The sequence below is a fragment of the Haliaeetus leucocephalus genome, unplaced genomic scaffold (assembly GCF_000737465.1).
Source record: "Haliaeetus leucocephalus isolate CR32 unplaced genomic scaffold, Haliaeetus_leucocephalus-4.0 Scaffold751, whole genome shotgun sequence".
NCBI classification, from domain to species: Eukaryota; Metazoa; Chordata; class Aves; order Accipitriformes; family Accipitridae; genus Haliaeetus; species Haliaeetus leucocephalus.
Genome location: NW_010973187.1, coordinates 12,813,142 through 12,837,930, shown reverse-complemented (window position 1 = coordinate 12,837,930; position 24,789 = coordinate 12,813,142).

The window sequence follows — 24,789 nt, the reverse complement described above, 5'->3', positions numbered from 1 at the left end:
AGACAAGTTTTCAGTGCCTGGGAAGTGAAGGTGCGAAGGCTCAACACTTTGAATTCAAGCCCCAGGGGTCCTTTTAGGGCAGCACTATATTCTCAAGCTGTTGCCTGTATTCTCAAAGAGACTCTGTAATGCAACCAGGGATGGGATGTCCATTTCTTTGGTCCCACCTATGCCCCCACCATGAAACCCCTTTCTTCTCCTCACAGAGCATCTGCCTTTCAGCCTCAGAACAGCTTCTGCACGGTGTGGACTTCACACAGATATTGTTTGGCTGGATATTAAGTAAAGTGACTTCTGCTACATAATGCCTCAGGGCAGAAAGTTAAACCAAATAATACCCACCTGAATGCAAGTGTTGCTGAGAGCAGTCTATTCTCAGCTTCTGTCCTTAGACCAGGAGTCACCTAACCTAGTCAAAACAATTTATGAGTAAGACGTCTAGCCAAAGATAGCCAATTAAGGCTCCTTCACCAGTCAATGGACTAATACGTGCAGCTCCAGAGGGTAGGTTACACATCCCATTAATCTTCAGATGGGATGAGTACTCTCTGGGGGGGCTGGACTCTCTCCATTGGCTACTACAGAATTCTAAATGACTATTTTAACATTGTCAACAAATCTCAGCTTGAGCATCAGCCTTGGGAGCTACCCTCAACTACCAGTGTTGCTGGCTGCATGTGCTGTGAGCGTCTCAGCTCAGGCCTTCCAGCCTGAGCCAGGGAGAACCACACCAGGGCTAGGTGTGCATTTGAGGACACATGCAAACCACAGACTCGGAGTGAGTCCCAGGTCATGGAGCCTGCTGACCACTCAGGATGCTCCCAGCGTCAGTCACATCTTCCAGAGGCCGCCTGCCCTCCCTTAGGTTTACCCTTTCCTTCTGCCACAACTTGAGGTAAGCCCAGAGAGACACAAAAGTCATTCTCAAGCAGGTTCCCTTAGACAAGCAAGAAAACCATACCGAGAATTGTGGCAAGGCTGGGGTACGCAAAGACGCAGGTCATCTGCCTTGGGCTGAGGAATAAAAATAGCACAGGCTCACATGTGAAAGTCAGCATGAACTCTTGATCTCTTTGTCAAAATCGTTTGTACCACAGTTGCATTTTGGATATCCATCAGAGATTTAGATGCCTCTGTGGCGTTAGGCACTGTACATATACCTTACTAGACCAGGGATGTTATTATCAACTATTTGTTTCCACTCCCACATCAGATCAAATCATGAGTGCTCATCTGCTTCAGAGCAAAGTCTGGGCTTCAAGAAGGGGAAAGTGATGAATACTTTCACAATCTATTCACCTGGCTTCCAGCACACTGCTGTAACCTCTCAAACTGTCACGGCTATTTCAGCATTGATTGCTGTGGCACGACCTAAGTAAGATGCATTGCTCACACTGAAGAGTTGACAATCCACAGTGAGATGGAGGGACTAACAGCGGTTTAAGAGAAAAAAAATTGCACTCACAGCAGTAAGATACAAAGGATTTCTGCATTTAGAATATTTACAGCAAACCGTATATTGATGCTTGCCAGAGCAAGTTATCAAAGTGTTAAGCGTTTATAATTCAGTTGCTATTTCATAATGTAGTCAAGAGTAACAGTGTCGTATTTAACAGAAGTCAATTTTAAAATAAAAAGGAAAATCAGTTTTATTCACTTATGAATTACTGTTACAAGTAACTAATTTATGGGAATAGTAATAAAAGCAGAACTGTGTTCACTAGGTAACATCTACAGTTCTGGAAGAGTATGGCCATTAATAAACAGAAGTGAGTGCAGAATTTTAAGTACCCTTCCTTAGTCCAGAAATATGTTCTGTGAAAACCACACATAAGGGAGTGAGCAATTCAGCTCAGTCCATTAATTGCCTTAAATATCATGGCTGGTAATCTGCAAATTAGATTATAAAACCTCATTGCATATAAACAAATGCTAAGATAGATTGTCTCTGCTTTCTCGGCAATTAGTTTGCAAAACAGTTACTGTATTTTATGCTTAACGGTATTAAAGAGCCAACAGTGATTTCACAGTAAAGCAGCTTCATAATGAATATTGTTTCTGTGAATCCTAAGTCCAGTTGTTACAAGTTTATGGTTGCCCATATAATCCAATTTCAAAAGATACTTCTGGTCTCCACTTTATCTAATCAGGTCCTCCCTACAGCACCCCCGGGCAGCCAAGACCTGGGGCTCCAGGCCCATGTAGGGACATTGTATGTCCAGTTTTCCCCAAATGTGGGGTTTTTTTTTCCCTTGCCAGCAACATAAACTGGGGGGTTATTGAGGAGTTACCACATCAGCCAGGGATTTCTGGACATCTGGTGTCTCTGACAAGTGAGGTAGACAGATAACAGCTCTAGCTGGGATGCTCTACACCCAGAAATCAGGGGTGACCATAGTGCACTTTACTCACAGTAACTTTCACATTCTGGGGGAAGGAAGAATTAAAAGTGTTTAAATGCCTTTCTAGACCACAGCCGTTAACAGCTAGGTCCACAGAGTGACCACCCCTTCAGATCTGCTGTGGGTGGGAAGGCAGTGACACAGGGTTGCGTACAGGCTTGTTCCTCACCACTTCTCATTTTTTGGCCATGAGTGTGGTACCTGACACACACATCTGAAGAAATTAATCTCCATTTCAGGACAGAGTCAAATAGATCAAGTTTAAACCATTGGAGAAACTGTTACTGGTGTCACTTTGCAACTGGGAAGGCTGCTTCCCAGCCCTCCGGCAGCTGTAGCTTATTGCAAGAGAAATACTGACTTTTCCCCATCCCCATGTTGGGTTTTACCATTAAAGCAGCTTATCAAGCTCCTCTTCCTCACCATCTCTCAACCACTAGTTACTGGCTTCTACCCAGGCATGGGCCAGAGGCGCGACAGCTATTAGATGCTAGCGTAGCACAGGGATGACAACAGAGGGCTCAACATCTCAAATCACATAAGCACAAGGGACATCAGGATGTCTTTTAAGCTCTCTCCCAAGGGCCTGGGACTGCCAAATGGAGGGCCAGCAGACCCCGCGGTGCTGACCAGCGAGGAGATGGAAAACTCTTCTGTTTCCTTGTCCTCAGAGATTTTGGCATCCAACCAAGCTGATGTGGTACCAGAAGTGTCTGCAACCCCAAAGCCCCTGCTGGGCTCAGGCATCCCAGCTTCTCTTTCAGAAACCCCAAAACTGGAGGAAGGTACAGATGAGAGATACTCAAAGGACAAGTGCTTCAGTCAAGCACCAAGAGGCTGGCACACCCCCAACCAGTGTGGGACACCATGACCTGGTGACCACAGTGGACCAAGGGAGTTCAAACTCCTGTGACTCTGTAGTAACCCAGCTGAGCTGTCTGCAGGACTTGCACTTCTTGGCAGCGCCTAGCCACCCACAGCTACCTGGAGACGTTGTGTCACGCTGCCTTGCAGAGCAACTCCAAGGGACTCTTCTGGATTTCAACAGCTGCAGAACAACAAGGAGTTTATCTCCAGTCTTTATCACTCCAGAGAAATACCTCAAACCAAACATCTTGTCTCAAGGTACTAGAGAGGCGTTGCACCTCCTTTAGAGGACATCTTCTTGTACATTATTATAGTATGTTCTGGGTCATATCTCCCGCTGAGTTTCTAGAAAACATGTAACAGCAGCAACAGGGTGGAAACAGGAGAGCGGCACTTCACCCTCCTGAAGCAAGTATGGCAAAACACCCACTTTGAGGGACGCTGATGGCACAACACTTGGCTCAACACACACGTATAAACCTGATGCTTTATAGTGTCATTCTGTTGCATTTTTGCTTCCTTAGTTTTCCAGATTCAAACATGGTACTAATACACCAAGTTCTCCCCCATCTCAGACACAGCTCTTTGATTTGCAAACTATTGTAAACCTTGCACCAGCAGTTTAAACATGCCACTTTGCTATACACAGACAGTTGGAAAACCATGCTTCATGCCTTCCAAAGCAAATAAATATAAAATAATATTTTATTCTGCATTTTCAGCTATGCTGGGCATCTAAATTAGAGTTGGCTGAGCTCAATAGATTTTCCTACTGATATTAAGGAGGATTTAGGTCAACTGCTCACTGAGAAAATATATTTCAGCTCTTCTACACGCACACAAATAGCTGGCAGCTCAGAGATGTGCATTTTACTTGGAGTGCCTTCCCTTGGATAAGCAAATGCCTGTTAATTTCTGCAAGATGTTGCCACTCAGGGAAGTACATGCTTGAGCTGAGGGCAGTGTTATCTCCGTGACATTGCACAGTCCCAGTGCTACAATGCCTAAGTGCTCAGATATGCAAAGGCCATGCTGAGATGCAATATTCAGACCATGAATTTTGCACCATTATCACAACTTGACAGCTCTCGTTTCCCCAACGTCCTCAGCAGAATGTGAAGTGGCACAGGTAGGAGTGCTGAAGAGCAGTGCCTTTAGAGTGGCCGTTAACAAAATACATAGTCAAAGCTTAAAAAAAATACGGTGTTAGCTTGGGTCTGTGTCACCAGGGAATGGCACTCCATTTGCATGACTAATACATGAAATTTTTAGAAGAGAACAAGAATATTTGTCACTGCATTTCCTTGAGATCCCAAGAAGTAGTGCTTCAACATGATCTCTCCGAGGACCTCAGCACATGGCTCAGGAGATCCCAGCTGGACTCCATGCTCAGAAATGCGAGTTCTTTCCCTTCTCAGCGGAGGTCTACATTGCTGCTCTCTTGCTCAACCTGGCTCTGAAGGCCCCACTCGCCTCCTGGTCCATGTAACGCATGAGACCATCAGGGTTAAATCCAGGGTCATGGGCAACAGCCCAATTCACCCAACACTCTCCTGAGCAAAGCACATCTGCAGTCCCTCAAGGTAAATACATCTTGATTACCCTGTCTGGGTTTAGTGAGAGTGTCACTCTTTTGGCAAGTATTGCTTATTAATCTGAGCAGACAGTGCACAAGTCACGTACAGCTATATTTAGTCTTCCCCTATTTGAACTCCTTATAGTTCCATGCAGAAGTTACCAGAGAAACAAGACATCATGGGAGACCCTTTTATGTATAACAAGCAGCTTTTCATAACCTGTTTAAAACCCAAGCAAATAAACAACCAAAACCCCCCACACCAAGTTCAGTTGGCTCAACGACACTTTCCTTGGCCAGTGAGTTTTACCTGCTTGTGACAAATTGGGCGTCCGTGGGAAGGAATAGCCAAGCCTGGCATCCGGAAATTAGGAATCAAGCAGCTGAAGTGCAGCCATGAAACCTACATCTCCTATCTCCTGACAAGGGAAATGCTAATATTCTGCAAGCCATTCAAGTTCTTGCTTCAGGATGTTAGATGTTCTATACAAACATGAAATTGCAACTTCATGCCGAAACAAAGCTATTTCCAAGGCCAACGAGATGATAGAAACCTCGCTGTTATCTCTGATAAGAACTCTTCCTTCTTCCCCAGAAACCAGTCCCATTACCTCTCTCTACCCCCTCTTATTCCTTCATTTAAAATCTTCAAAGGACGTTGTAATCATTGGATCAGTCTCACCTGGGAGGTACCTAAACAAGCACAGCTGGAGTTATGCCCAAACACCACCAAGGCACCAGACATCTGAGAGTGAGAAATAGCTGGCAAAATGCTTTTTCCCTTTGAGCTTTAGGCAACGGTCAGGCATTTTCCTATAGGATGTCCACATTTCTGGCAGGGTCAGTGTACCCAGGTGGGTGCAGAAGGTCTTGTCCTCTGGACTGGCTGCATATAGAAAAAACTTCAACCTGCTGGGTGGATGCAGCAGCGGTGCAGTGCTGCACCTGTGCACCTATTTATTAATAGATGGCCTTGTCTTTGCTTGGGGAACAGTATTTTAATAGATAGCACCATGCAGAGATGAAATGGCCCCTTTCCCTTCTTGCACTGAGTTTAGCAAGAGACAGGTAGAGTCAATGAAGATAGTAGAGAATTTCTCTGCTTTCCATCAGCAAACAAATGGTACCAAAAAGAGATGGTGCTTCAAGTTAAGAGCCAGTGAATTCCCACCGGCTGGATCTTTGCATGCGGTGGCCACTGGGAGACAACTGAAATCAGTGTCCTGCAAAGCCTCGTCTAACTGCTCCTCAGTAAGGACAGCACAGGGTATGTGGGGATCACACATGCTTCCTTCCTCCCATGGTGAGAGCATCTCAACAGCTACTCCTGAATGCATTTAGTCATGGAACATTTTTTTTGAGGCAAGAAAATTCCCATATCCTTGCTCTGTAGCTAGTGAGCTTAAAACAAGGGAGAAGTTTGAAAGTATTTAGAGGGGTTCCAATGAAACACTGAGGAATGCAGCTGCATCAACAAAAGACATCAAAACCCCCACAGAACCAGACTGACTGAAGCTATTCACAAACTGTAGTCACATTTGGCACACAGTGTCCAGAGGAAAATTAATGAGAAGAAAATAAAATTGAAACAAAATGTTTTGTTTCAGTAAATTCTGTACTTTGTAATGAGGTTATGTTTAGAGATGTAGCTAATATTATACATCCATAATAAAGATGTATGTGTTTTGTTTGGGAAAAAATAAATGTTTAATTTTATTTGAAAAAAATGAACAAAAATGAAAAGGATTACTTTTGTTTTAGTTGACCTAAAATGTTCCTTCTACTTCTGAATTTAATCAAACAAACAGAAAATCAAAAAAGTCAATTATATGCTAAGCCTTGTGAGTGACACACACACAGAAACAGGTAATTGAACTTCAGCCTCTAGGATTTATCTTTCCATCCTCCCTTTCTTCAGAGACAAAGAACACTGACTGTTTTCATAAAAATACAGTTAAATACTCTAATGCTACTAATGCAAATCTTTCCAAGTATATTTTGTCATTTGAGGAGGTTTGCTTAGAAGCGTGTGACCTTTTACAGTGCCAGATCTAAGCAAAATGAAAACAGTTTTCTTTACAGTCATTCGGAATAGCTTCTCGTGAATTAGATAATGACAATTTCCTTTAAAATGTCAGATTAACTTAAAATCAATTTAATGCTCCCAGCTTGCATTATGACTCAAGTGTTCTCAGGCAAGTTCTTATCCAGACAACATATTTAATGCTATGTTTACCGCAAATGGCATAAATAGAAGCCTGTATAGCTCATATTAGGTAGTGAAGTTTGTTAAATGAAAATGTGTTGTATTTGTTTTATGTTCTGGGAATACATCTAGAAAGCAATTTGTAGCCTCGATATTACCAGTGGCTGAGGGATTGCTGCACAAGTGTAAGTGCTGTGTGCCTTTTAACAAATAATGAGCCAGAATGTCTTTATTGCTTTGCTAATTAATACAAAGTTTAGTTCGGGGCTCTAACTTAGCATGAGATGTCATGTATTTCCTTAGCACAAGAGTGCCCGGGTTTCCCTTATTGAGTTGTAAAGAGAGGAGTATCATTTCTACAGCATTTCTAGGATACTCTGTGGAAATCAGTAGCTTGACTAAAATTTTCTGCTCTGTTTTATCAGAGACTGTGAAATGCTAGAAGTGAAATGGAGACTCATGTCATTGCTATTGATACTAGAGCCATTTAATAAGGCCAACAAAAAACCCACAAGAACAAAAGAAAACCAGAAAAAGCAGAAGGGAAAAGACAAAGGAAAATCAGATAAAAAAAAACAGATAAAGGAAAAGTTTGACAACACTTTTTCAAAAGAGTGAAAAAAGGCGTTGAAAGAACAAAGGGTGAAAAAAGATTTTAACAGAAAAAAAATATAGATTTTGGCTGTTGTTTCATCTGAAAGCTTCCTTTTAAATCAGCAGAACCAGTAAGTCACTCTGGACTCAGCTGACACTAGTCAGCATGTTTTGAAGGAATTATAACAACTTATGTGTTTGTGCGTGCCAAAGATGTAATAAGAGGGACATGAAGAAAAATAAAATGAACTCTACGAGATCAATAAAACCTAGCCTTTTGACCTTGTAGATGATCTCTATCCATTTTTCAGAGTTAGGTGATAAAATCAGTACAGTATAAGGCTTTAATCTGGCCATTACTGCTACTTTGCATCTGTGAAATTGTGCATTCATTTGCCACACAGATCTATTTTTAAATGTAGATATAGTGTCTCTAGAGAAGAAACCAAATTCCCAACTGGTATTAAAACTGGCTTTGGTAAAATTAACATTTGTACTCAAACTGTTACAGTTCTCAAAGCTTATCTCAGGAAAAGAGAGGGCTCCGTCTTCTCTGCTAGGGGAAGAAAAAGGCAAGATAACAAGAAATGGAGCAGATGGAGTAAATTTTCAAAGCTGTGTGTGGGAGTCGAGCATTCAGATCCCATTAACTAATATTGGAGTCGGAGGATCAGACTCCTACTCACCAGGCTTCAAAAACAACAGGTTCACATTGCTTCAGCTTCACTTGCTTCTTATGCATCCCTGACGCCGTCCTGGCTCCTCTCTAACAGGCTGACATTTATGCAACAGCACAGGGCCAAATGTGTCTTTACACTTGGGGCAGGGCTCCTCACCCAGCAAACAGAAATGGAAATGCATGAAGTATAGATCTGAGCTTATGTATATAGCACGTGTGCTTATGGATGTGCTATGGAGAAGGACCAAAAACGTGCGGTGGCTTCATCCCACAACCAGAAACAAGCCACACATCAGTTTGGTACAGATACTCCTGATAGTCATACTTTACTCCTTTAGGACAAATGAAGGGTGAAAAACAGGTAGATACAGCCGGTATGGGTGTTCAGTGATGTTCCAAGCTCTGTTAAATAATGTCTGGCTGTTTACGTCAACCTTGCAACCCTTTAATCATGAGAAATGCACTGTTCAGGCCGATGCGATGACCTCTGCAAGTAAATACGTCTAGTGCCAATCTCCTGCACAGGAGGAGCTAATGAGCAGAGCTTTTGCCATTTACATCTATCTCATCTCCTGTGTGCTGTATGAAGCGTGCAATGGCCCCACACGTCCAGCTGGGATGGGCACATGCCATCCAGGACCCATCTTCTCCCCTGGGTCATCTCCACAGTTTTCTATTATATGACTAAACATTCTCTTCTGCAAAATCAGGTTCTCTATCCTTGATAGCTAATGAGAAGCAACTGTCTTCAGCTCCACTGTATTTTATCATGGTAGCTTTATTTTTAACTGACATTAATCACCCAATTATTAAGAGTGACACAGCACTTACACCCTATCGTTGCGATCTAATTAACTTCCGATCCTATAAATCAGTCTTGTACATCAAATATGTAGTATCTGTGGGCTGAATCTCTTATTTGCTCCACAGGGACACTCAGCAGCATCAGTTATGAGCAAAATGCAGTACAAAAGGAACGCAAAGCGGTTCTTGAAGAGGACATAGAGGCACTCTCTTCCTTCCCTCCTGCCGAGCTTACAACACCTGCAGATGGGCAGCAAAGGCACAATTGCCTGGCCGCTACTCAGGGCACCCCAAAACACTGCACCTGCCATAGAGGTCTGTGGGGAAAGCAGGAACGTACCTGGGATTGCCATTCATTTCCCCCATTTCTTTGCATGTAGAGGATTCAGCAAAGGTAACGCAGACTCAGATTTTGGTGACTTGCAGCACAGGGCTGGGGACTCTGAGTTGTGGCCTCTCGACATGTGTGTGACAGAGGCTGACGCCTGGTCCTGGTCCTCTTTAGTCTGAACTAAGCTGAGGTCACACCTTCAGCTAGACACACTTTCAACACCATCCTCAGAAGTAATGCCTTTGAGTAACAGCATCCTAAAAGTCCTGCAGAGCTTCTACCGCAGGTATTGTAAAAATAGAGACCAGCACACTATTCTGGAAAGTCTGTTATAGGTGACATCCTGGGGACACTCTGGGTCCAGGCTCCTTCCCCACCCCAAAGGCTCTTCTGGACAGCTCTGGTTATCAGAAGACACTTCTTCCTCTTCCTGACCCCAGTGGGGTCATGTATGAGGGATGTCTTGTCACTTCACATGCAACCAGAAATCTCCTTTAACTTGCATTAAGGTAGAGTGAAAATAAATATCTTTATTTAGACACCTACCCTCCCCCCCACCCCCAGTTATCAATGTTCATAAAAGACATAGCTTGAAGAAACGAAAGAACACACTTGAGCAGTCTGGTTATAGGGAGGTTAATTCTGTCTCTCTCTCCCAGCATCCCGATGACTTGCTGCACACACCATCCCGATGCATCCTTTCTCAAGGGTCCAGTCTGGGCTGTATCCTTCAGAGAACCTGCTCATGGTAGGTCGCACTAGATTTTATACATAATTTCCTTTTTGGAGCCCTCAGGACTGTCTGGCCAGATTTACTCCTTCCTGTTGAAAGATATTTCTTTCTAACATCTTTAGAAGAAAAAAACTGATGTGGCTTTAATAAGAACAAGCATTTGTCCCACTGCCTTGGAGATGCAAGCACAGCCTTGCTAGTGCAGATGTCGCATCCTTAACAGTCCTTGACTCACTGAGGGGGAAAATTTCCCCTCCTTCCTCTCAGTATGAAATGTATCCACAGCCTGAACCGTATTCTGTATATCAATCTGCACAACAGCAAACATAGTATCAACATTTAAATGCAGTGACGAAGGTGACTGACTACAAACATCCTTCTAGGACTGTGGGAGCGGTCAACAGTCCCTGCATTATGACATGGAAAGTGGAAATGAGGAGGGGGTTTTGACTCGGTCTGCCAAGGCAAACAAATGTCAGGGGGTTCAGCAGAAGCCGTGTTTCCAACATGACACACTTACTCCAGAAAGACCCAGGATCTCGTCCCTAGAGGAAGGTGATCGCCTGAAGTTGCAAGCAGAGCATAAACAGCGGGCAGGAACCCCATCTGAGGAGCAAGGCTGAAATAGTGCTCCCTGCAACTGCAGCCCCACACCCTCAGCCTGAAATTTTACAGACGTGGGTGGAAGAACGTCCATCTGTTGCTGCACCACACTGTAACGCAACTCAGGGCCTCTTGTGCCAGCCCATGGTGGCTGCGTTGCTGCAAGCTTGCTTGCTCCAGTCACATCCAATGAAACATGATGGCCTCAGTGAAAATTATTTATTTGTTCCCTTGACTAGATGATCAGTGCTCCTAGCAAATCTGACAGTTTCAACCATCATCAATTACTGCTTTCACTATGCAGTGACTCTTTCTGTGTCGCACTTTCTATTAGAAAGACCTTTGAAATCTGCTTTATTTAAAATGGGTAGAACTAAACCCGGAAAGCTCAGAGTAATTCCTCTTTTCAAAGCAGTCTCCTACTAAAAATATTGCACTGTAATAATAGGAACCCAACAAGAGTCTCACCTGTTGTGGGAATTCTTCCTCACAAAGCTGGCAGACTTACCCACAGCATTTTGTTCTTTATAGCCGAGCAGAGTGAAGCCACCGAAGCAAGGTCTTTGCCTGCAGAAATACTTGAGCCTGGTGGTGTTCATGGAGAATCATTGTTCCCCTGTTCTTTGGGTCCCTCCACAGCAGCTCTTGATGCTGCTCATCACAAGGGCAGAGGTTCTGTGAGATGACTGAATCCGAACTGCCTGCCACACGTGATATCGATGAGTACCCAGAGCTACATCTCCATCCTACATGGCTAGAGGGAAAGGCTGACAGGGTCCCATCTCCCCACCGTGCAGAGACACCCACCACGTAGGGTCACTTTCCCAGGAGGGAGAATGAGACCTTTGCCATGAGCATTGCTTTGGGGTGAAAGAGAGCCGAAGGGCTGTTTTCTCCCAGGACATACCTGGAGGACTTGGCCATTTCCCACTTCACATCTCCATTCCAGGAACAACCGCTGCAGTGAACTATGAAGGCAAGGCCAGTAGATGTGCCAAAGATGAGGCAAACCAGAAGACTGGAAAATCACCCCGAGAGGATGCTATACTCTCAGGCAGCAGCATGGTAGGATTGTCTGCCATCACAATTGCTATGTGGGAAGCAAAAGAGCATCACTCTCGGGAAATAAACATTTGCTCACTTCAAACGAGAAAAAATCAATGAAAACACTAAGTTGGAGTATATACAGAGATCAGAAGTCTCAGCTGTCAGACTGAGCTGAATGAGGCTTCAGAAGACCTGGACTCAATTTCTGGCAGAGCCACTGGTCTCCAAGTTACCTGTTTTCCTGCTCTGTGCCTTGATTTCTCCTCCTGTGAAATGGGGCCAGTGGTACTGATTTGATGTAAGATCTACTGGTGAAAAATCTTATATAAGAACTGGTACTATTATTATTTTTCCCCACCCAAACACAAGCTGTGATGCTTTTTTTCAAATATCCTTAGCCATAAAGAAAATACGATCTTGTTCACTGAGTGTAGGTCTGTATGAAAGCATTTCATGACAGCTTTTCTTCAGCGTGATCCAAAGCACTAGGGTCTTTTTGAGGAATGTGGTTTTCCTCCTCATTAATTTCCTGCTTAAGGATTCTTCGTGGCAGCAGTAAGTGTTATGTTTTCCCATATAAAATAATGAGCTACCAGCTACTTCAGCCAGAGTGACCTTTCATTTCCTAATAGGAAGAACAAAATAAAAGCCAGTGAGGAGTCTCTACCAGGCAGGACAGTGTGTGTCACAGCTCTCAGCAGCTCAGCAAAACTGGCAGCTGCCTCCAACTCGCCAGCTGCCTCGCAGCAAAAGAAGGTGCAGCACACAACACCCCTCATGCAAGGCAAGCAAAGGGGGAGAGGTCCCCAGAAAATTATTTCACAGGGTCTCATTCACATCATGAAAGGTGCAAATGAGAAAACGCTTTAAGTTGAAGTGTCTTTTAAGGGTATTATCCGCAGCTCACACCTAGACCCATACCTCCCATCTTCAGGGATACTTAAATGCTGTGGTTAAGGTTGGTGTTAAGTTTTGCGCATGGTAACGTCTTCCAAACATTGCAAAACTTGGCAATTAAGCAACCTCAAACTTTTGGATGCTCAGGGGCCCAAACCTGTCTAAGTTACCTCTTTCTGCCATAAGAGGTTACCACAAAAACACCCAGATGCCTATTTGGTCTGATGCATGCAGAACAGAAATCACTGCATGACTCCCAGGGCTTCAACTAGTCCACAAGTCTTCATATAAACTAATCACAGTGCAATATTATTCCACTTGTCAACAGTTCGGGAGGAATTGACAGATCCTAGTTTAACTATTTAACTCTGCCAGGGGTAATAAGTCCTCTCATGCATTAAATTAAAAATGACACTTGAAAATAAGTACATTATGGACCAAACACAGCACACAAATGGGGGGCAAAGATTTAAACTGCTGCCTGGTGGAGAATTGCCAATGAAGCAATATGCATCTCATTATCCGGACTTACACTGAACACATCCACCGAGAAGGCCCTTTGCATATGGATGCATTTGCTGTGGGCAAATGGCTGCTATCAGCATGGACAAACACAACTGTTTATTTTCCATCGTAACAATGTTTGAGTTAAAAAACCTGCTGAGGGCTCCTTGCGGTGGGCAAACTCTGGACGAGGCAGTCCCTGCTCACCCTCAGCCCCCATCATTTTTGCCTTGTGGCCCACGGTCTGTTTGCAAAACTCCCCTTTTTCTACCGTCTGACAACCGAGGAAAAACACTGAGTGGTTGAGCTGATACGACACACTTACTTAAGCTGATAGGAGAAGCAATAACGTTAATAAAGGCAGGTCTTGTAAGTGGAGTGTATTTCTTTCAGAGGGAAGCAAATTTCTTTACAAGCTTTGGGTTCAATAGTCTTGAGTTATGCCACCTTATTCCACTGTCACTGGGGTTTCTCTTTCTCTTTCTTTTGCAGCAGTGTCCCCTGTGCAGCTGCAATTTCATACACAGATACATAGCTCTATTCACTCCTAGTACTGGAGCATGTTTCCAGTCCCTTGATAGGCATTTGTGGTGAGGTTTGTGCCTCTTAATTGAAAAATGGAGTCATCTCTCTGTGAGTTGGTCTCCTTGACAGTCAATGGAGAGTTACAGGAATTTGAAAGGAACAATTCATCCAGTCTTTCTGATTGAAATGAATTATCCAGCCAGTAAGTAGGTCTTAGAAGCTGAATCACTCCATGTTTTTCCAGGTTGCCAAACAGCAGTAGGAAGGGAGGACTGTGACAGAAAAGACTACTGACAGCCTCGCCAGCTGGCTCAGGTTTAGTCATCTATTCTGCAGGTATCTGAAGTTAGGCAACAGGAATCTCCCCATGCAAATTACTTTTTTAAGTCAGAAGACACCTCAAAGAGGAAATGTTGGGTGAAGAACATATGAAATACTCAGGGCCATTAGTATGAGCTGAAAACCAGGAGGTAAAGGGAGATGTGATGAAGACTCAAGTTTGCCAAAAGCTGAGAGCCATGAGCTGGAGTTGGGAGCGTGCAAGGACCAGCTTTCATAGTCAGGCTGGCAGCTGTGACAACTGACACGGGTGTTTATATACCTTCCATGGCAGGATATAGATGTACTGAATTGCTTAAGCACTGCGGGCAGAAAGCAAACCCCTGCAAACAGGTATGACAGAGCGTATCTGAACAGCCCAAGTTAAATGCTGGCTCTGTGCTGTGCCCATCTGTTCCAGGAGGAGGAGAAAATAAACACCAACAAGTTATTCTTGCAATTGCTGCTAGCTTCAAATCTTGCATGTCCTCCCATAATAGCTTCATATCTTGCATGTCCTTTGAGAAACAGTCACAATCGCTAAAAGGTTGCAAACTGATGTAAAAAATTCTATTGAAAATCTATCCTCTGGGAGAGGATATTGAAAATTTTCTACTGCAAATGTGTTCCTAGTAAGTGGTGGAATTTTGTAGAATAAAATTCTTATTGATTGGACACCCTTCCAATTCTATGGGGAATATAAAAGGAATTATCTTAATGAAAGCAATCCTAATCAAAGCACCCATTACACTGAGGTTGCAAGGAGATATTGGGACATTTCCTTTGGCCAAATGCCCACTGAAAGTAGGAAAGAGGCATATATGAGGGTTTTGGGGGTCAGACCCTGCCCATTATGCCAGGTGTGTGAAGATATCCATCTCTAGAAGAAATAAAGACATTTATTCCCCCCTAAAATAAAAGAAAAAAAAAGGGGGGTTTAATCAGTGTCCACAGGCTGGGTTTGAAAGTATCCCTCCTGAGACTATAAAAACAAAACATGATAGAACATGGGAAAGAGGAAAATCAACAAAATAAAGTGCCCATCCATACTTAAATGTCAAACAAAGCAAGCCCCACTTGAGACTTGTTTTTATCCTCATTCCCCAAGTCTTACTACCAGGGGAGCGGATTTTGAAGAGAAAGCAGTGAGTGGTCCCACTCATTTTGCCAAAGCACACTGAAAACTGAGTTTCTCTCCCTCTAGAAACTGAGGGGGGACTCCCAACCACCCTGCTCACAGCTGTGTCATTACTGTACATTTGCTAAGCTGGTTCACACTCCTTCTGGCAGAGCATCCTGGCCACTGGCTCCTCTGGCTGTCATGGCTTCATCCCATGGGATGAGCTGTGACATGACCTGGAGGGACCCGCTGGCAGCGTCAAGGGTCTGGTGGGACATGGCCATGCAAGAGCGAGGGACCCTTGTGTCATGTGGCTGAAGGGGAGAAATCAAAATCAGTCTCTTCTCAGCAGTCCTGTGTGTCATATTTCAGCTCGCTTCTGCCATGCGGGGCTCCCTTGAACAATGCCTTAGGTGCAAACGAAATTCTCAGAAATCCTTTCCTGGATTACTCAGAGTCATTCATATTCATTAGTGGTTATCAGCACGCAAGCAAGGCCCACATTAATTAAATATCTTTGGCATTTGGGAATTGAGGAGTTTGGTCTTGTTTTGTTTAAGTTTGCTTATTTATTAGGAGTATTAACTTATTCTGACCTAACTTTCTCTGACATCTTTTCCAGTTACAGGAATACAGGCTTATAAACAAGATATTTGAAAATGCATTCACAAAGATGCAGAGGGCATAGCAGAAACTCTGGAACTGAAAATTCCAACCTCCATTTTTTAAAGCTCATTTTAAGGCATCAAATGAGAAAAACACAGGGGAAGTCCTTCCCCCCCTTGACTCTTTTGCAAGAAATCTTTGTACCAAGAATGTTAATTACCTTTGAACCTGCATCTAAAGGAATCACTTCCATTACCAAAATAATTTATACAAATATAACTTTTTCCATTTCTTTAGAAATCTATTCACAACCTTAACACACATGGCAGTTAACAGCATTGCGGTCCAGGATGTGAATCTGCTTACAAGACCTGTTGTAAAGGGTGAATCCCCCTGTTCAAAACCATCATTTTCACAAAGTTCATTGCCTGTTTGTATTTTTTTAATAGCATCGCTCTTCTTTGTTGCTTAACACAATACCATTACCTAGATGGCCTGCAGGGTCCCATTTCAGCAGTAATCCTGCAGTGGCTGCATCTTGGCATTGATTTATGCTTGCATTTTTATAAGATAGAAAACCTTTCTATCGTAACAGTTTCCTTGTTTACTGAAGGGCAGAAAAAACAGCTAAATTATTTCAAAAGCATGAAGTAATTTGTAACAGGTGCTATTTTACTGATATGAAACAACTGCTCTACTGGGGAATAAACTGCAAAAATATTAACAGTTATGCAACTTTGCATCACAAAGAAACCACTGCAGAAATCTTTTCTGCGGAAAGAAGCTCAAGCCTTCCTCATCCACGAAGTCATACCTCTGCCATTAAAATCCCTCACCTCATGCAGCCTTAGCTCCTGGAAGGGCTGAGGATTTGAGACAAGGGTCGAGACTTACAATTAAAGGTGGCAAAGTGGTATAGAAGAAGCCTCCTAACGCTGCTGGACCAGACTCCCACAGCAGATGAAGAGTGATGATCAGGAAAGAACAAAAAATGTCTCAGTACCAAAAGGAAGAGCAGACAGCTAGCAATTTGGACCATGGAAAATCACTGCTTTTTCATTACCCCTTTTTTTCACTCATACCTATCTTTGCTGCTGCTGTACTAATAGCACATGACACTTTCCTCTAAGCCACGAGAGTTACAGATGTTTTATACATATATTCATAACGAGGTGGAATTTTTATTAAACTTGTCTGTGGAAGCTATTGTGGAGCCTGAATTTTATTTACTACAATATAATAAATTTCTGAAGCAGTTGTGACACCATGGTAACAATATTGCTAATATAATTATTCCTGCCTCTAAAATAGAGTCAAGTCTTTGTAACATGTAGCAATGCTATACAATAATTGAATATGATTAGGTTTCCTTTTTTCTAAGCAGGAGGTGAGGAACTGAAAATACACTTCTCCATGGTAATTTGAATCAGTAATTATTTGCAGAGATCAATGGGACGAATTATCCATTCACAAACCATAGCCTTCTGTTTGGTTGTTTTTCCTAAATCAACTGAAATTGAACAGACAGATTTTGAACTGGGCATCCTAGCAATTCAGGAGTGAGGTAGCTTGCTCAAGGTGTATGCAGACACATAGAGAATCATAGCTTTTGAGAATACAAAGTTTTGCAGAGCTAATCAAACAAAACCTTTTTCATGTTTTACATTTTAATACTGTTTTGCAAATTCCTGGAATATAACAAGGCAGAAGGACAATCTTATTCGGATAAATCACACATACTTCGATGAAGTGTAATTACTTAGCTGCACTGCCAAATTTAACCTTCAGATGGAAATACTTAAAATAATTTTATAAGGCTTCTTATCAGTAATGGGAGAAATGTCTGAATGAGCAGGATCTATGAAATATCATGAGAAAAAAATGTTCATCTGTAAAATGACCAACGACAATGAAACATTTAGACGTAAGTGGTAATTTTTTACTATTCTCATTATATCAGTATAACTGTGATCACTGCTCCTGTGATATAAAAAAAGGATGAACAAATGGGCACATGAGGCCCTCAAGAAACATTAGTTCTATAAGCATGCATTTACTACTAAATGAAGGCTGGAGCTACTGTGCTGGGATATACACTGATGTAGCTCAGCTGAAGCCAATTAAACTCCACTGCAATCTGCACCAGAAGATACATCTCTCTCCTGCGTTTTGCTAATGAGAAGAGAGAAGTCTTTCTAAAATTATCCTTGTTAAAATTAAGTTTCCTCATTTAGTTTCTCTTATATAGAGAGAAGGCATTTGATGGAGTGGAATGGAAATTCTCATGGAAAAGGGGCCGGTCTGTGGATTTCAAACTGGTTTATGCACATTCGCTGAACTTAGAGCTTGGCTTCAGAAACAGTAGGAAAACAAGAATATTACAAGAACTGCGAGTGGAGGAAAGAGCTGCATCTCTTGTGGAAGCATCTTAGTCCCTTAAGCGTGGCAAAAGTATTGGCTGCATTTTAGAAGGTGTGTTCAGCAGTCACCTTTGCCTGTGCCTTTCGCAAAGGCTACTGAGCATTTGTTACACCCCTGGAAATACGGTCAGGAAACACCTGAAGGGAGACAATAAAGGGATCTCTATCAAAGGAGGTTATTTTTGCCAAATGCCCGTTGCAGTCAATAGCATTACTTGCATGCTTAATGTTAAATATGCGCTAAAGTGCTTTGCTGGACAGAGGCCAGATGGCTCAATGCTTTGCAAAACTGAGCTGTAAATGAAGTTTCTCTGGAGTCTGTCTGTCCTTCAGCATGGTCTTCCTTGGCCTTGTCACACCACAGCTCTCTAGAGACCAAATACAGACCTGTTTCTCATTTATGTCGGTTCAGAAATGACCCAGCCTCTTCGCTGTTGTGATCATGGATTCTCTAGAAATTCCTAAAATAAATAGATGCAAATAATGTATTTGTTAAGAGAATATTAAATTTGGGCTATTTTGGCTTCTGACTCTGGTGTTAGGCACTGTAGAGACTGCATTGCAGATACTGTTGTTGGGCTCTGCAGTTCCCTCTGCAGTGTGTTGGGTCAGGCTCCTCAGAAGATGCATTTCAAAAGGAGATGATGGCATTTGGAGCAGAAAGATCCCTATGTGTAGACAATGTAAAAAGGGGGTTCTTCCAGGCCTGCAAACAGAAATCTCCATTTTGGATCCAGATTAGCACCATTTCTCGAGCCTACAAGGTCTCTATTTCTCGCAAGAACCAAGCACATCCCTGTATTCTCTTTTTAAAACACATCTTGTGATGTAGTCCATCCTCCTGTCCTTCACTCCCCAGCCAGCCTGGGCTGTAAGAGACTTCCAGCCAATGTACATGCCAGGGCAAACCCACGTCTTAAACGAAATGACCCCAAAGACAGGGGCAGAGCAACGTGTGCTCCATCCTCCTGCAGAGTCAGTGCAAGCAAAGGACGCCAGTCTCAGGGGCAGAGAGGAGCACTGGAGGCCAACAAAGAGCAAGCAAGACCCAGCAGCAGGGCATCAGCCTGGGACTGACAAGTCGGGGTATTCCTGGCTTTTGTTTCATGTAAAATATATAAAAGGTGCTGAGCAGCAACAGTCAACCCAGAACTTTCCTTTTTCAGACACATATGCTAACTGCCAAGCTCAGTTTTTATGAATGCACTTTGATGCATTGCTTTTTCAGAGCCTAAGCAAATAGAGCCGCTGAATTACCTTTCGTTCAGACAACAGCTGATGAACTTCAGCAAGGCTGTGGTCAAGATGATGCTGAGTATGAAATCCTGTACCCACACCAAAGATAAAATTTCAGGAGTCCAAGGGCAGGGAAAGGGAAATGAATCCGTTGCACAACACTTTGTACTGAGAGAAAAGAAGAGTTAAATAAAAGCTTGTTTGCAGCTGAAATTAAAAAAGTATGTTATTGTTTCTTACCTTAAAACCCTGCCCTTTAATTTCTAACCCTATTGCTAGGGTGATTCAGACAGGGGATGTCTGACTACAAAGATAAGGATAGATGCGATGACTGGTCTGTACACAGTGATATATACTTTATTGTCAAGCTGGGTGCTGTGTGAAGTCAATAAACCTCATAGCTATTGATCATGCTGGAAAAGGAAATTAATGCAGACATAGCTTGTTTTTGCAATATGATAGGTATGTCTGCACATCATCACCTGACAGCCTCGAGCTGTTTGTGCTTGTTTGAGTTGGATGGGATGCAGCTACCCAAAAACTGGATAAATAATAAAAATCAGTGGTGACCTTTGAGAAGCTTCAGAGTCGTAATCAAAATGTCGAGACAGGCATCTGCAAAGTGACTGCACTGGGGGCCTAAGCAGATGCAGAATGCCCTAAGTTCATTAATTCATATTTGCACTGCTCATAATTTTAAATTATGGCAGTATCCCAATCCTACCAAGTCTCATACAGCTAAGTATTTTTATTCATAAGCAGGTCTATAGATACCAAAGTCAGCTGGGGGCATAAAGTTTGCAAGGCACTTCCTTTACTTCGCTCAGTGCGCTTTTATTAAAAATGCTACAGATACTATAATAAAGTTCCTTGCTGTTTTTACACTTTGGTACATTCCTCCCGTAATCCATCACTAGCTATGTCAGGGAATAACCCACAAAACTTAATCAGGTGGAAGTGGTTTGTTTTTCAAAGGAAGAAATTTCCCCCGAACCACAGTGTAATATGAATTTTCCAGCCCTGGTAGATTGGCAGAATGATATTTGAGTCACAGTGAGAAATGGAGTTGCATGGTTGGATGAAAGCAGTAAAAACAATCAAGTGCCTTGCTGAGCATGTGGTGTTGCTACTCTGCTTTGCTCCATCTCTCCAGGAATTACTATCAGTTTTGCTGCATCAAATGAAGGAAGACACTTTGGAAAACCACTGAGCAGAAAAGTCCCAACTCTGCATAGATTTCTGGACTTCTTTGGTAGGTAATTTAGATGCAAAAAATTCTTCTTCCAATCTTTCAGTCTACTAGCTTGCAATTTCTGGCTGGTATCATGCAATCTGTAGAGAATCAGCGTATACACACCCAAACCAAACCAACAAAACCACGTGGTTGTAGCAGTGCTCGGTGTTTCACTTGCTGATGCTTACAGCAGTGGAGATGGCATCAGCAAAGCCAGCAGTAATAAAGGACACCCTTACTGCTCCTTGCAGTCTCCCCACTGCCACAAGGCAGGAACCGTGATCCCTGTTATCTGCTTCCACAGCCCTGACAAGTCTCAGGCCTGCGGTGGTTCTCCGCAGACTGGCGCTTGTCCCATAGTCTGCCATACCCCTGGGAGACCACGCGCTTGTTGGAGATAGGAGATATGAGCCGTCAGGATTTGCCTTTTTCGGAGCAGGGAACCTGCTTCGCAGTGCGGCCCCTGGCTTCGTGAAGGGCTGCAGACAGGGGAGTCGGACTGGAGTCATCATGTGCTGATAATTCTCATTTACAGCCTTTGTAGCAAGCTTTAATCTTTTCTAAACAGCTCTCTATGGCTCCAGAGGGATGCATCTGAATGGCCCTAATAGGTTGTCATCATTTCACTAATGGGGGTTTAGCGCCTGACTTATGGACAGAGACCTAATTCCACTTCTCATTGTTGCCCTGCAGAAAGAGTGGTCCTGCTTCACCTTTCCCCCTGACCACGTCCCTCTGCCAATGGGGATCATTATCCTGACATTAGGAAGGACTTCAGATGAAGAACCCAATTCCCTTCCACAGTTTAACTAAGCAGAAGACTTTGGCCATCAAAGCTTATAGTAGAGATGGATGGGAGGAGAATTAAAATCTTTCCATGACCAGATCCGTGCAGTATTTCTATTATTTGCTTCAGTACTAGTCCCGAGGCGTATGAAAGCCATATACAATGTCATGTCCAGCATCTCATTGGGAGCAGACATGCAATGCCAGGAGGCAGAATGAGAGGGAAAAGCTCTATTTTTAAAGAACACTGAGTGGCTGCTATATGCAGAAGCTCCACAGAGAGAGAGTAGACTGGGCTCCCTGGAAAATTTGTTCCCTATTCCCTGCAGGTCACAAATAGCTGGAAATCTTTCACCCGTATCATATCTAGCTACTGTTGTGCCTGTGGCTATTTTCTGTATTCTTTAAGAGCCTTCCATTGGAAGAGACACCAACATTTTCTGGCATCAGGAAACAAAAATATTTTCAGGCTCCAGCTGCCAAAACCTGCACTAAGGCTCCAAGAGAGCACATCTGCTGCAGGATGCCTTGGGGCTGCGTGGCTACCACTGGACCAGTGAAGACACTCCTTTGTCTCAGACCTCTTTGTTGCCAGCTCTCAAACTACCTGCACAAGAGGCTGTATCCCATTCCTCCATAGATGCTTTGAGGAAGGTGATGGGAGGTTGTGGCTCAGCATTCTTCTTTCTAATGGTGAGGATATAGGTGAGACACAGGCAGTCTGTTCTCAGGGTTGCATGATGAAAGGTGGACAAAAGTTACTGAACAAAAGCTGGAACAAAGAAAGGTACAAATGGTCACAAGAAAAAAATTCTTCACCACAAAAGCAGTTAAGCACTGGACGAGGATGCCCAAAGAGGCTGTGTAATCTCTATCCCTAGAGTTTTTCAGAATTCAGCTGCACAAGAAGCCCCAAGCGATCTGACCTACTTTGGAAGTTAGACCTGCTTTGTGCAAGAGATTGGACTATGGACTTCCTGAGGTCCCTTCAACCTATATTATTCACTGAGCCTATGACTCCATGGGTGGTTCAGAAACTGGGCTACAAGTACTAACACATTCAGAATTATGGAACATCTTTATGTTAGCCTAGTCTCTTAAAATCACCCTAAACTTCAGATAGATAAAGCTGGATTATAAATCTAAAACCCCAGATAAACAAAGAAAACCAAACTATCTACTCATTCAAAGATTAAATTCATTCATGTCCATCTGGGAAGATGAAGATCGAACTCAGATAGTGCATGGTATCCAGTCTCCATGCATGCAATCTATCAAGGTGCAATTACAGGTAAGGAATTATTTTTTGGCAGTACATCTTCATATTCAGTCATTTTCTTGGAGTCTCCTGGGGTTTCAGTTCAGACTTTTCCTTCTCGGTCCTTAACCTCCTCAGCAGGCAGGTTCAGCACTCCCCACTCCAAGCTTGTGGTTGTCCTCACTTAGAAGATGCCTGTGCTCCTTCGGGCAGAGTAGATCCTACAGATTTCACAAAATCCTGTTAAGGACTCACCCCCGTTCTCTTAGGAAATGATGTAAATATCTCAGTGCAGGCCTTTTCTATGCATCATAGTTCATACCAAGATCTGAATACACAACAGCACTTAATCCAGATATAAACAAGGAATTACATTGTGCTGCTCATTGCTGACTCTCATTTAAAGCAAGTCATAGTGATAATAAAATAAATGGAGGTCATACTGGGTTAGGCACAACTAAACCCAGTTTAGTCCCCAAACCTATCTTTTGATTACTCCTTAACTTAGAGGATGTGACTTACTTCACCTCAAGCAAAAGCTGGAACTACATTGCATTTCTAGTCAAGAGAAGAGGTGGGTGTACTACAAACATCAGTAAATGAAAAGGCTGAGGGTGTTAGTCGCTGTTTAAATGGCAGCACACCGCTCAGCATGGACTAATTGACCTAGTTTTTCAGCATCACATGACAGACTAAATTACCCTAGAAAGAGTGCCTTGACCTCACACCTTCTGCTGGAAGAGAAGTCCTACATCAAACCCACATCCTGGCCTGAATTCACCGGGGGGTCTTACGAGAGTGCAAAACATATTAACGTTAAACAATGCTAATGCACATATGTTAACCCAACAGTGGGGATCAGCTGCCTGAAAAGTAAATCCAGAGCATGAGGCATAATTGCCAACTCCTGCCTATGCCTCCGATTATCCCAGCTCAAATCATTCCCTAGGTTTCCACCTGTAATTTTGTCTCAGGTTTCCCAGCTATGTCTTTTGCAGCAAAAATGTGAAAGGTTTCTACCCTGTGGAACAGGCAGGGGAACTGACTTGGGGAAGCTGTAGTTACCCTGCATCCACCATATGAGCTGAAATTGTTTTTTCTCTCAGTTCCATGACCCTGTAGTTTTAGTTCACTGATGTCATGTTTTTCAACTCTACGTGCCGTGGAGTGTTGTGCTTGATTGCTGAGAAAGTGCATCCGTTTTCTTTAATACCCCATACGCACAACATATGTACCAGTGAAGAATGCAATTTCACCGTAAAATCTATGTGTTTCATTATGTGCTCCATATGATCTATATATTCTATCACGAAATGTTGCCCTCTGTTTGCTACTTTATGTTACATTTCTCATGAGGTTACCTTGACTTTCATGTGGCTTCTATACTAGATTTTTTTTATGTCCACATAACCTTTAAAGATATACATGTTTTTTGTTACAGGTACAAAAAGAGTTAGGTTCACATATTGCAGCTTTTATTAGTGCTCACAGAGAGGTCTCATTACCCTGAAAGAAACAATAATACCTGCTTTAAGGCAAGACTTTATCTTTTCAATGGCCATATACGTTCCTATTCTCTGCAAAGTAATTTTTTTTTCTTTTGGTACTAAACCAGGAAATGTGCAGTGAAAAAATGGTCTGTTCTTTATTGACTTCACACAGCCTTTTTCAAATCATTTCAAGGGAAGTAAACCATTGCAAAGGCAGACTTCACATCAATAGTGGGAGCAGCACTTCAGACAGACAGCAGTCCTGAGACTTTGCTGCTGAAAAATCAATTCTGGTCCATTGGATTCAAGAGCCTACAATGGTATAAATGAGAGAAGCAACTGACCTATTTTCTTAGCACAACTTTTCTAAGACGACTAATTAATTGGCTCATGGACACTCTGTGAAATTGCAGCCCTTTGTTTTCCATCACCTTGTCCCAGTTTTAGACTGTTACACCACCACAAAGTCACACTAGTTAAAGTAGGAGCAATGAAGCGCTGAACCACCGTCACCAAGCCCACAACACAGGCTTGGATGTGATGGCCAAAAAGA